Source organism: Protopterus annectens, chromosome 1.part0 (assembly GCF_019279795.1).
Source record: "Protopterus annectens isolate FY-2018-M chromosome 1.part0, PAN1.0, whole genome shotgun sequence".
Lineage (NCBI taxonomy): Eukaryota > Metazoa > Chordata > Ceratodontiformes > Protopteridae > Protopterus > Protopterus annectens.
The window spans coordinates 1,251,774,617-1,251,788,893 of NC_056725.1; the positions used below are offsets into that span (position 1 = coordinate 1,251,774,617).

At 40.9% G+C, this 14,277-nt stretch overlaps 1 protein-coding gene across 3 annotated transcripts in view; it reads right to left on the reverse strand.

Moving 5' to 3' along the window:
• Nucleotides 1-14,277, reverse strand: part of ME1 (malic enzyme 1) — a 1,705,192-nt gene that overhangs the window by 1,115,573 nt on the left and 575,342 nt on the right. The window lies entirely within an intron of this gene.

A 14,277-nucleotide genomic window follows, 5' to 3' on the forward strand; every position in this document is an offset into this window, starting at 1 on the left:
GAGTTGCTGTATGGACATAGGGTGAGGAGACATCTAGATTTAATTCAAGATGAGTGGGAAGGTGAGTGCGAGTTTCACAAGGTGTTTGTTGTGGCATATGTCCTAAACCTCAGGACAAGGCTCAGAGAACTCATGGGTTAGGCCCAGGAAAACCTGGCAGACGCCCAACAGAAAAAGATGTGGTATAACAGGAATGCTAGAGAGAATGCTGTGGGGCAGCAGGTAATGGTTCTTATTCCTGTCAGACAACAAGCTGCAAGCAGCTTGGGAGGGGACCCTACAGGGTGACAAGAAAGGTAAGTGATGTTAGCTACATGGTGGAACTGCTAGGCAGATAGCAGGGGCACAAATTGTACCATGTTAACATGATGAAACCTTACCATGATAGGGAGGCCCTTGTGCAGAGCACTTGCAGTGGACTGCAGGAGTCATCTGAGGGAGATCTGGGGACTGATCTCCTCAGTGAGGCTCAGGCTGACACCTTGGTGGAAGGGGTAACAATGTCCCAGCAGCTATCTCCTACCCAGGTTCGAGAAATCCAAGCAGTGTTGCAGAGATTTGGGGACATGTTCACTGGGAAACCAGGATGCACCCACCTAGTGCAGCACCAGGTGGATACAGGACCCCAAAGGCCTATCAGGCAGGCCCCTTATAGGGTGCCTGAGAGAGTCAGACTGAGGGAAGAGGTACAGGAAATGTTGGAACTAGGGGTGATTAGAGAGTCCAAATGTCCCTGGGCCTCCCCAGTGGTGCTGGTGCCAAAGAAGGATGGCAGCACCAGGTTCTGTGTGGACTACAGGAAATTAAATAGTCACATAGAGGCAGATGCTTACCCCCATGCCTAGGACAGATGAGGCCCTAGAGAAGCTGGATGGGGCCAAGTATCTTACAACCATTGATCTTGCCAAGGGTTACTGGCAGGTGCCCTTTACTCCCAGTGCTAGAGAAAAGTCAGCATTTGTGACTCCTTTTGGCTTGTATGAGTTCACAAAGATGCTGGGGCATTCTTCATCCCAAAGGGCAACTTTCCAGAGGCTGGTAGATCATATCCTGGCAGGAAGGTTTGCCCTTGCTTACCTAGATGATGTTGCCATCTACAGCCATTCCTGGCCAGAGCACCTTCAGCATGTCAGGGAGGTGCTGGGCAGACTACAGAGGGCAGGGTTGACCATTAAGCAGAGCAAATGTCAGGTGGGTATGGCAGAGGTCTCCTACCTAGGACAGAGTGGGGAGTTGTAAGATAAGGCCAGAACCTGCCAATGTGGAAACTATTCAGGCATGGCCTGCACCTGTTACTAAAAAGCAGGTGAGGGCATTTTTAGGGACAGCAGGGTACTACAGAAAGTTCATCCCCAGTTATAGTACCACACACAGTCATGACAAGGAAGAACAGGCCAGATAAGGTAGTGTGGACCCCAGCATGTGAGCAGGCACTCCAGAAGCTTAAAGAAGCTTTGGGAGGACCCCCTGTGTTAGCTAGTCCAGATTACAGCAAATTAGTTGTACAGGTGTATGCTTCTAACCATGGTGTGGGAGCTGTACTTAGCTAGATTTCCTCAGAGGGGGAAGAGCACCCAGTGGTTTATCTCGGTTGTAGGCTCCAACACAGGGAGGAATGCTATGCAGCGGTTAAAAAAAGAATGTCTAGCCATAGTGTGGGCACTGCAGAAACTTCAACCTTATCTGTATGGAAGAAAATTCACTGTAATGACAGATCACAACCCCCTAATATGGTTAAACAGAGCCAGCCAGCAAAATGCCAAGTTGCCAAGATGGATCCTGGGGTTGCAAGCATATAGGTCAGTGCAGCATCTCAGGGGGGTTAGCAATGCCAATGCAGATGGGACCTCAAGACAGAGAATGGGGTGAGGTACACTCATAGACCTAACCCTCTCAAGCGGCATTTCTCAAGGGTCAGTTGAAAAACTAGCTTGAGTTCTCTGGGGGTGGTGGTGTGGAGACTGGTAGAGATGGGTGAAGGCTGCCAGCCTAGTCAAATAGAATTTGGTACATAATGCTGAACTTAAAACAATGTGGCAACATTGTCATCTGCTGTAAAGAAAGCCAAGGCAAGCATTTCTTGTTGGCCCTTTGAAATTAAAATTATTTCATCACTGCCTTTGATGTTTTACAAGTTGGCTCCAGTCCAGCTAGATGAAGTCTTCCTGTCTGTTGTTTTTAAGGCTAAAATTAATCAGAATTTACATGTGGAATGTCCTTTATTGCTCCAAGTGTAAAAGAATGTAAATGCAGTTTGTGTGGCCTGGGAACCAGGAAGGTGTAAAAGGTTATGCAATGTTAAGCAGAACTGCAGTTTCAATTTAAACAGTGAGAACCAGAGATTAAGAATTTTTCTCTGACTATTCAACTCAGCACTGCCTTGCTCTATGTAAGTAAGTTATCTTAGAAGTGTGTTTTCTTGTAGAAGTAGCTAGGACTATAAAGATTAAACTACGTGTTTTTGTGTTATGTCAGAACTATACTACTGAATCATTTTAGGTTTCAGTGTGATCTCTGAACTCCTGAATAGCACTGTGGTGTAGTAGTATTGTCTTTTGTTTTTAGTATGTATTAAATATTTTAAACCCTTTTCAACTGTGGCTGGTTTATGTAGAGATAAATTTAAGCTCTAGAGTACATTGCATGCTTATAAGTGATCCTGTAATAAGCCCTGCCAATAAGCCTTGATTGCTTAGTTACACTATCTGATAATATTGCACAGTAATAATTGGACACCCTTTTAAGGGCCTTTGGGTAGCTGATAAATATTAGCTGGTGGTGGCAGTTATTACTGCATAGCCTGGGTAAAAGGGCACAGCTGGAGAATCTGTGTCAGCCTTTCCCAGGAGTGTCTGTGAAGTTGTATACTTATCTCAAAGTGTGTCAGCTACTTGTGCAGGGACATGAAGCACTGGTTGGACAGAGGGTACTGGAGGTCAGCTTGCCAGCTAGGCTGAGATCTGGACCCCATAGCTGTGCCAGCGGGGACCTGGAGAGCAAGGGAGCAACCAGCCCCAGACTGACTGATCTCCGTGTGCTCTCAAGGGAAATTGCACTTTACTGTGTGTATTTATCCTTTTCTCCTACACGAGACACCTTCTCTGGTGTTAGTGGTGAGGACTGAGGCTCCTTGATTGCTGGGCCAGGGCATGGGCTTCACAACTGAAATGATCATTGATGACATAGGACACCCCCAGATATGGGACCCAACCAAGTTTGGTTTTTGTAAGGGCAGGTCATGCCTACTCAAACTGGTGAACTTTTTTGAGAAAGTCACCAAAGCCATGGACAAGTGCAAAACAGTTCACACCACCTACCTTGATCTGACTAAGGCATGTGATACAATACCTCACTTGGGCATTGTTGACAAACTCAAAAAGGTTAGGTGTAATCCTTTACATCACAAGGTGGACAGCCAACTGGCTTACAGACAGGACCCACTGAAGTAGTCAAATGGTGCAATCATTGCACCAAAAAAATGTCAGCACAGCTGATCAAAACAATCAGCTAATGAAACATTGTGATATCTCATTCAAGCAGACAGCAAAGTTTTGCCCTTTCCCCATTGAACAGTCATACTGGAGTTGGTGTATATAATTAGCAGAGGGTGGGGGGGTTTACAGGGAGGCTTCCCCCTGCAAAAATGACTTTTGGATCAAATCAGTTGTTGTCAGTCTTGTTGTATAGTGATACATAATCGAGAGCAACAAACTGTCATATAGATGTACATACTCTATCTATACAAGTTGTGAGCATGCATATTATATACACACAGACAATACACATTATATAAGTTATACATTTTACATGACCATATTTACATGTAACTAATGGTAGAACGCACATTTGATGGAAATTTCTTTTGGGGTGTAAAAAAAAGAATGCGCAAATGAGTTGAATCTTATATAGTTGAATTCAGTTTTAGTGTAGGTAAGCAAGAAAATTAATGTCATTATCAGTTCACAGACTCTCAAATGAAAATGGAATTTAAACAGAAAATCTGCTCTTACTTTAATCACAATTTTTTCTAGGAGAGCACTATGGCACCTGGAAATACCACAATATGGGCAACCACCACATTAGTTTAAGGAATATTATCTTCAGACTCCAACTTGGCCTTCATAACTTTGAGCACCTAAAACCCCTCAGGGCATTTGTCATCTCTAGTCTGTCCAAATAATTTCAACTTTAACAGTTTAATTTGAAATCCCTTCATCCATAAAATGTTTAAGTGCTGCTCAGCAAATTTATATAATTACTGCTATCAGGAACAAACATGTTACTTAGGAAGATGACTCAGGGCTATCTACATTAATGCAGAATTGACTGCAAGCATTTTTTTTACCCACATATCGAAAAAAGTTAAATATACCATTTTCAGAGGTCATAGATCAATTGCTCTAACTGCAAAGGTAGTCAATTTTTGAAGTAAGGGATTACCTTGCAGAGTCTATGCAGAAGTAAGACTACCTGTGACCAAGATGCACAAGCACTGCAGGGGAAAGGATGGGAAGATGGGAGTGGCAGTGTGATACGATGCCAGTTCATACATCCTGGTGGTGGTGGGGGTTCTAGACAGTCATTTGGGCAACACCTAGAAGGAACACAAGGTGCTGCACCCACACCATGCCCATTAGTGAACTGTACTGAAGGCAGGGGAACAGAGGTGGGATGAGGCACACAGGCTTCTAGTAGCAGGCAGCTATACATGGGATCCAAGCTAGCTGCCATAAGGGATAGCAGCTCCAGGTAACTAGGGTAGAATCTATCCACCTAATGGACTGACAGGCCCAATCTTAACCACTCCAATGCTGCTTTTCATTGGAAGATGGATATAGCTGGGGTGCTTGTGGCAGAAAATGAATGAGAGACACAGCTTACTTTAGGAGTTTCATCCTGGCTCCTGTCCTGGTTTGGGCATGCTGGCTAACACCTTGAACGAGTACATCACAGGACTCTAGCCCTGCCATAAGAAGCTCTAGTATACAGCCATCTGGATTGGGTATAGTGCAGTTTTCGTGTGAACCACATTTTGTCCCTCAGTGAAGGGATGAACAGGTCATTCAGGTGGAGTTCCTAGGTCAGATGAGTGGACAGAGCAGAGGAGATAAATTATAAAATAAGGGATGCACACTACATTCACAAATAATGAATTTGATCTTCAAGGTTTAGCAAAATTATACTACATACGTCAAGCCACAACTGCAAAGTCCACAGGATACAACTGTTATTGTAGTAACACAACACAGTTCAAAGAATGAAAACTTAAATATTATAGCAATGCGATGTAATAGTGAAAGTTTCAGGAATGCAATTAGTCTTTGCATTAGCAGTCACAGGAAAAGACCACTGCAATCATACTGCAAATGAGTTGGTAATGTTACTGTGCTAGCAGGTAGGATATTTAGTTTTAATGCCTGCATCAAGGCATGAAAGTGCAAGGTCACAGGATGCGTGACTGAATTTCATGGAGAAAAAAAGGAAGCTGTGGTACTTTGTGCTGTAAGATACCAGATAGCAGTAGCTGTGCTGTAAGGAACAAGCTCAAAAATGCAGCTCAGCAAAATGTAAAGATAGCAACAGATCTTAAATGTCAAAAATTTTCAGAAGGGGAATAATTTTTCATCAGTGTCTGCTTGCTAGTTATGATCTCCTTCATACCTCTCCCAGTAAACAACCTGCAAGTTTTCCTCTACCCATTCTAGATGCTTCTCCTGCAGCAATACTAGTGCTAAAAAAGGGGTAACCCATTCCTAGGCACTGAAGTCAGCTGATCACAGACCTCTCACTTTTATAACTGAAGAGTCAATTAGGCTTGACCCCAGCATGAGTCACCAGCACAGAAATTAAAACATCAAGTACTTTTTGATGTTTCACTACACAAGTGTATATGGAAAATCCAGCAAAAAAAGGCGAGTGTGTTTATACAAGAACTGAAACAGCAACTTTTTTTGGTTTTCTGTCCTCCACCCATCAAATCTGTGAAAATCAACAGCTCCTGATGTGTTTTAGTGAAGCCAAGTTATGGGTTATAAAATCTTTTGTAAACCGCCTTTGCTATACTATACTTAAGAATAAACCAATTTCTTCAAAGGTATCAACTACAGCAGTCAATGCAACTCTGAATTAATTTCACTACTATGACAGATCAGATACACACACCTAGACCTATTAAGGTTGCATAATGGATACTGAACTTAGAAGAAAATTCAAACCAGATTTATTAATAAAGCTAGAGTGAGTAGAGCCCACTGACGATAAGGTAATTATAGCTGTGTAATTTTTAGTAGAGTAGAGTAATGTAATCAAGACTGCCAACACTCCGTTATGAAATGTACAAACACTAACAAGGGAAGAAAACACACGTGTGCGAGACACTGTGTAGATGTAAATCTGACAGCAAAATATGTACAGTTTAGAAACAGTTAAACAAGTGGATATCATGCTTGTGTGCCACCTGTTACTTAACTGCAGCTGTACTAACATCCCCCTAAATCATCTTGGTACTAAATGTATTCCTAGAAAGAGCTACTTCTACTATAAGCCAAGTCACAAAAATGTGTTGTCGGTCTTTGATGAAGACTATTACGCACTGTGACTTGGCAGATTACATAGCAGTATAACTGAAAAAAAAACAATGCAGCAGAAAGCTATCAAACTAAAAAACAGTACTACTTTTTGTGTTTTGTTAATGTATACTAGTCCAACTTACAGCATCATTTGCATCATGACCATTAATGTGGCAGACTATGGCAATTGATACAAGTAGCTCATCTACTGAAAGACCCCTAATGATACTTGCTAAGACTTTGTAAAGCATAACAAAAAAACAATACAAACAGCTTGCTTTGTGACTACAAGCTGACATCAGTCCTTTATGGAGGAAACTAATAAATGATTACATTTCTAAAGTAATTTATCCTGTTAGCTTGGTATTTGAGCTATGACAATAAAGTATGCAACAGTTCCTTTTTTCTGTCATGAAGAGCAGAATGAGAGCAACTGACTGACTTTATTCACATTTAACAATGGATAAGGTGGTTTATGCAGCGAGGGCCACAGCTCAGACACTCATAGTGGTGTTTCACTTCAGCAAAAAAAGTAAGGCCATGTAAGAACTCAAATGCACGGAAAATGTCAATTAAAAAAATTTTAAAAAAAGTAGTCAATTTCTCAATCGTAAGAAAATGGCTAGCTTTCTATGCCAAAGAAGCTAAAGCCCCGACTACTAGCAAACTGATAATAGCTTGATTAGCAGTTTCAGTACCTGTTGGAGCTGATGGGAGAGAGAAAGGAATAAGGTTTTGCCTGCTCACCTTTCTCACAGGGGAGGAACAAGCTACTTTGCAGCCTTCAAGACTGGGGTTTTATAAATTTGTCAGACTAGAGTAGGCAGACCTACTAGATGCAACTACCCTAGGACCTAAGGTAGGAACTTGCCTGCCTACCTTCCTTAATGTCAGCAGATATAAGAAAGGCTTGGCCAAACACAGAAGCCAGCTCACCTCCACAAGTAGCAGCAGTGGTTTACCAGCCATCTCACCTAGCCATGCACAACTGTCACTCATCAGTTAAGAGGGGGGGTCAAATCACAACTCCAATCTTGGAGAGAGGGTCATTCAGGCTACCAAGATTAATATAAGAGACTGGAGGAGAGAAATGGGCGTACAGGGTGCCATGCTGTTACAGAAAAACAACTATCTTGTACAAGGCACTCATTTGCAAAAATCAGTAATGAAACAGTCTCAAAAAGCAATCGTGTCAAGGGTGGCATCAGATGCAGAACACCAGTTATAAATTCCATCTGGTAGTATTTCCATCTGTTGACAAAGGCATAGATTACACAAATGGACTCTGAAAATAGCAATCCAGGTTTGAAGAGTGAAAAAAAAAAACAAAACCTGGAAACAGTACTGTCATGGCCACACACCAACATCACATGCATAGATTTTTTTTTTTATTCGACCAAACAAGATTTTCTTGTCCAGTTGCTAATCTTCACTGTGTGAATGGCTTCATCCAACAGACAACCATGTATCTGCAGACTCCGACATCAATGGGATGAAGAACTCAACCTTAGTTCTGCCACAAATATCTGAAAACCATTCACCTTCCCCACGGACAGTTTACCTGCACAAGCAGTGTAATTAAGGTTGCCTTGGCTACCTGAACATCTTTGGGATCAGTCTCAAAGTTTACATTCAGTAGGATCTTGCAACACTACAGGAAATGCAAATAAAACCACCTGAAACTCCAAGGAAAGGAAGAAACATCTGTACTGAATGGCTACTTAAGTAGAAAAACATTAGTACCTGTACATTCTTCTGAAAGAAGCTTGGGGAGCTCCACTGGCATATATGCACAATGTTCCAACTATGATCCAAAAGACCAGAGTACACTTAACAACTTGGATACCTGTTGGAGATAGCAGTGGAAAGGGAAATGAATGAGGGTGGGAGCACAGCAAGATGGCAAGCTGTTACATCTTGTCAAGTTCTGTTGAATGCCAAAGTGGAGAACTGCAAACTGAACTGAGCCAAGTAACCATACTGGTGTGTGTGTGTAGGGGGGGGGGGGGTTGGGGGCAGGGATTGCTACCCTTGGACTCCAACTACACCAGATTCCTACCCTCTGCCTTCTCCATGACATTGGTATGTTGAGGGCTATAACCCAGTGAATCTAAGACCACCCCTGTAAACCGCAACTTCCAAGCTTACTTGCCTCCTGCATGACACAGTCATCACTGACCTAAGGGGAGGGGGTCCTTACTTGGAGCAAATTAAGCCTCCAGGTGAGCTGCAGACTGGGAGGGGTGGTGGAGCTCAGGAAGTCATCCTCAGCAAGGTTTTTATACAACTCTTAACCCGCGAGAAACAATATGCGGATGGTGAGGGAGGTAAACATCTGCATGGGACATTCCCAGGTTATGTGGGGAAAAAAATATGTACTGCCACTTCAGATCAAGTACATCATCTTGATCAAATTATCTGGCAAGACCAAGACTTTAAAGGTATTCTGTAGGTATGCAAGGGCAATGCTGTATTCTCCCTGCTTCTCTACAAAAGGAAAAGGCACACTTCTCTCCTTTCTTGGTGCACTTACATCACATGGAGGATCACTTCACAGATGACAAATGTTCGTAGTGCCAATTTTTTACCCTTCTTCATTTCCATGTCATGAAGTTGCACTTCCCTTCGACACAGCTTAATATGGTTCCATTTTTATACAAATGGAATCTTCTGTCATACTGCTTGAGGACAAAACTGAGACATGTCAAAACACAAGCAACCTCAGGGAACTGTGGTCAATGTTACTTTGTTGCAGTTGGTAACACTAAGATAAAGAATCCCCATGAACTAACTTCTTGATTCCAGCGATTTCAAGAATTTTTGTATCTTATTTGAATAATAGCATTTGGGTTTCTCTCAAAACCAGAGGCATGTTATCTCATGAACCCTTTCCATGATTAAAATGTTAGGAACTAGTTAAAAAAAAAAAAAAAAAAAAAAAAAAACCCCCAAAAAAAAAAAAAAAAAAAAAAAACAGGGAAAGCAAATGTACTTTGCGTGGCTATAACAAAGACCAGCAGCCTCCATCCCCCACTCCAACCAATGACTTGCTGAAAGAGCTGTCCACTATATGTTGAAGCACTAATTAAACTGTTTTGTTGAAGGCTAGAATGGTGCCTTGACACAGGCACTGGTAACTGCTTGGCAATGGTATTCCTGAATTTAAACCGTCTAGCATATGACAATGCCAGTAACTCACAAAGAGGAGGTTTTGTTTGCTTATGTAAATAGAATGCTGTGAAGCAACCAACTGCGGTCAACAAAATAGTAAAACATTAAATAAGAAACAAGCAGTTATACCTTAAGTACTTGGCACTTAAATATAATATATATTTATATTACTCTGACAAAGCTTTAAGCAAGCCAGCTACGTAGGAATTACACTTCAGTAATACAGAGACTATGGCTCAAAAGGTGTTTGTAAATGTAAGATTAGAAGTGTGGAACCCAAATGGAGGAGATGGACATCTAACTAGTCAACAGTAGGGAAAGAGCAACTGTTACAGGGCAAAATGCCACATAAAAATCCAGTTATTTGCAAACTCAGAGTTCAGCTCCCAAATTAGACAATTTTCTTAAGACAATTCCATTTTTCTTAAACACTAAAGCTGGAAAAGTCAGACCAGGGAGTCCTAAAAATTATGGCCTACTACAGTCTGCAGTGAAGGTAGGAAGGCGGCAGCTACAATTTAATGTGAATTTTTTTTTTTTTTTTTTTTGCAGTTATGCATGAAGATGAGGGAAACAGACTTGTGCTTTAGTAAGAGTACTCGTAGATGACAGTCACACACAATTTAAAATTTAAAACTCAAACTAGCAATGATAAATGACAAAAAAGAATGGAGGACATTTGAATTATGAACTTAATACAAATATATAATCATTACACAGGACACTGGTGCGGCCTTATGGGTAAAATTGTGTTTCTGAAGGAGAAAAGTGGGATAGAAACAGGGGACACGGTATGAAGTAAAAGCAGGAATTTGCATATTTGAGAGGAGGAAAACACGTTTGGATACACTGAATTTTTGAAGAGCAGGCTGGTATAGTACCCAAAAAAAAAAAAAAAAGGACAGGATGAGGTAGGAAAAGGCACTGATAAGAAAAACCAAAGATCAACACTAGAAATACCTAATGCTCAGAAAGTTTAATGGAGGTACACAGATATACTTTTTAACTGTGCTTTTCTTTCATCCATTTTAGAAATGTAACAGCTTAATAGATTTTACCGAGAATTACAGCAGCATTTAGTAGACAGCGATTCTTACATCCTCAGTCCACACAATGGTAAAAATTCTCCCAGCAGTAAATGCATTACAGCTCAAGCCTTCAATGATAGTGTTCTCACATTTGGATGAATTCAGAGCAAGCTTGTTTTCTTCTACTCTTTATAATGGGCCACAAAGGAAAGGCCTACCACAGAAAGTTTAGAATGTATAAGATCAATTCTAAACTTTGTAGGGAAAAAGTTGAAAATAGTAAGAATCTAATTTACAATGAAACAAGAGTTGTACAATAAGAAAGAGGACATGTGCCATAAGAGCCATAGCACTTACCTCCTGAAGATCTCTGATCTACTAACAAGCTACTCACTCAACTGTACTATCATCTCACTTCAAAAAATCTTGTATCATTCCAAACACTCTTATAAATCTGGGTCATTGATGGATACCAAACCAAGCCATTATAGCATTGCCTTTACAAACCACATGCTGCTTTGGGTCTGTAATTTATTCAGATTTGGAGACAAGGGTATTTTTTGACAGTCAGCACGACCGCACCACTTAATTTTTACATCACTGAGTGATTAACCTGACAGCATACGATCTGCAATCTGTATTCCCTATCTAGAGGATACTGTGCTCCATAACTGATGTCTACTCTTATCAAAAGGTGCTAGAGAGTCTGTGCTGCTGCCAACAATTCCATTCTTGGGTGAAATTGAGGTGGAAGCACCCATCGTGTTTTTAGGAGGTGGGGGACTGCCATGGAGAGACAGGAAGAGCATGTAAACTCCACACCGGCACTGGCCAAAGGTCAGGAGTAAACCTTGTGCATGGGAGTCAGACATTCACCATTATACCAACTGTGACTTTTTATGCAGATGATGGGGCATTACAGGCAGACTGAATAAAAATTTCAGCAAATGATAAAGGAATGGAGTTCAAAACGCAAGGCACATGGGATGAACTGAGTATAGATAATACAGTTGTCATAGCATCAGATGGGATAGATCAGAAGAATCAAACTGAGATAAGGGAAAATAGTACAGGTTAACAGCTTCATGTATCTGGGAGGGGTGGTTGAGGAGAACAGAAGCCTGAATAAGGAGGTCAAAGCTAGAACCAGAAGGGGTGCAGTTAACTGGCACAAAGGTTCAGGGGTACTGTGTGACAGAAGAATACTCAAGAAACTGAAAAGTAAGGACTACAAAATAGTGCTGTAACCAGTACTAGTGTATGGTACAGAAAAGGGCACTGAAAGCAGAGCAGTTGAGGAGCTTGATGTGATGGAGCTCAGGTGCTTCAAATGGGTGATGAGATGCATACTGCGGATAGATGAAGAAATGATTACATCACAGTAGAAGTCTAAGTAGCCCTAGTTGCAGAGAAGGTCAAAGAGAACAGCTTACAGTCATCTTAGCACATGAACAGGAAAACAGAACACAATCTTGTAAAGACAATTTGGGACAGACAGGAAGAAGGCAAGAGGAAATGATGGCTTACAGCAAAGAGATGACTAGACAGAGAGAAAAGACCTGCAACCTTCAAAGTAGGCGAGTGGCAAAGAATAGAGAGATGGTGACAGCTGATGCAACACCTCAAACTCACTTAGAAAATGAGAAAAGGGGGCTGATGATGACAGTGTTGACCATGGTAGTAAATTGATCTATTCCAGACCTATTTCAGCAAAAGCAATCTAACATTTAATATAACTGGAGACCTTTCGCCAAGCAGCAGTTTCAGATATACATTACGAAGAAACATCTCAAGAAAAGATTTGTGACACAGATGTGGTACTAGTTGCCTTTACCCTCACTGGGATTTATAGAGTTTACATACATTTGCCCCACCAAGAAATGGATTTATTTAGCTTGGGACTGTTTCTAAACTAAAAGGACATTTACCCTAAGGAAGAGAGATTCTCTCTCCCTGAAACAGCCTCAGTTTCGTAGGAAGGATGGGTCTTCAGTAAAAGTATAAACAAACAAAAAAAAAAATAAATGAAGAAATACCAAACCAACAGGCTAAAATCTAGGTGCTTTAATAGATGTATCCAAAAGAGTGGTAAGCGCTTTCACGGTGACCACAACGCTTCAGACGCCTGTCTGATGAAGTGGCGTGGTCACCGTGAAAGCGCTTACCACTCTTTTGGATACATCTGTTAAAGTTTCTGGATTTTAGCCTGTTGGTTTGGTATTTCATTTATTTTATTCTTATTTTTGTCTTACTAACCTTTATCCTGCAAAACAAAAAAACCCTGCAGTTCTGAAATTCTCCTGGTAAAATTTAAGGGACGCCGCATATGCAGTTTGGCAAAATGCATATTTAATGTAAGGCAAAATAAGTATAGGTCCAAATGGATGCAGACCTTTTTTCTCTGCATAAAATTCAGGCCTCAAATTATATAAATGCCTCTCCTTGGTGGCCTGTTTTTGGTTATGCAAATTCTGTCAAGTACACTAGTTACTTTGGTTCTCATCACTGACATCAAATTATTTCAGAATGCTGGGGTTACAGGCTTTGAATACCACATGCTACAACTAGTTATACATGCAAGGCAGTGATTGGCCTTCCAAGCTTAGAGTAAATGCATACTTTTCCCTTGGTTATGACCAAACATCTGCCATACCCAAAATAAGCTTTATTGTTGTACAACTACAGGACAGGGACACACTCACTGGCTCCCTAGGATTTTAACCACCTCTGTTGAGTCCAGTGTTTTTCAGTGAAGTATTTGTATACGCACTATTTCCTAAGATGGGCTACTGATACGAAAGTGTTACTTCCACTGGAAGAGGTGTGTCCACAGTACACACTACCACCACTACCTCAAGCATTAAAGTTATGGTTACTGAACACTCTAAAATGTGACAACCATTATATTAATACCTGCTTACAGCCTGAAAGTCTCTCTCCAGAAAGGGCAAATGCCAACATTCACACCAATGCTGTGAGGTTACCCTTTAAATTAGTAAAATAGTGCCATTGCAAGTTTTTTTGAATTATAAATTTAAAATTAAACACTTTAAAGAAAAATCACACAAGAAAAAAGGCCAATTAAGATAAGTAGCAAAGAAATAAAACCTCGTAAGATAGCTGATGAACTATACTCAACTAAATAAACCACTTCTACCCTTTCTACAGACTGTTGTCTACCAATATGTTACCAATTCTCTGACTGCAGATGACACAAAGACAAGACAAATGCCTTGCTAATTCTGGAAATCAGGCTTTTATTTTCCCTTCCACAGACCCTGTAGAAAATGTTTTACGGATAAAGGTTTAAATGTATTTTATGAAGTACATAAATCCAGAAAGTAGCCAAAAATACAAAAATCTTCTCTCCAAAATCATGTGTCCCATATGCAAGCAGTCACAATCAGAAAGAAAAAGAACTAACAGCAGCAGCCCTGGTTCACTATTCTTAGGTGGTTACTATGATTTCAAAACCAAATAGAATACAGAGTAGGTAAATTCAGCTCTTA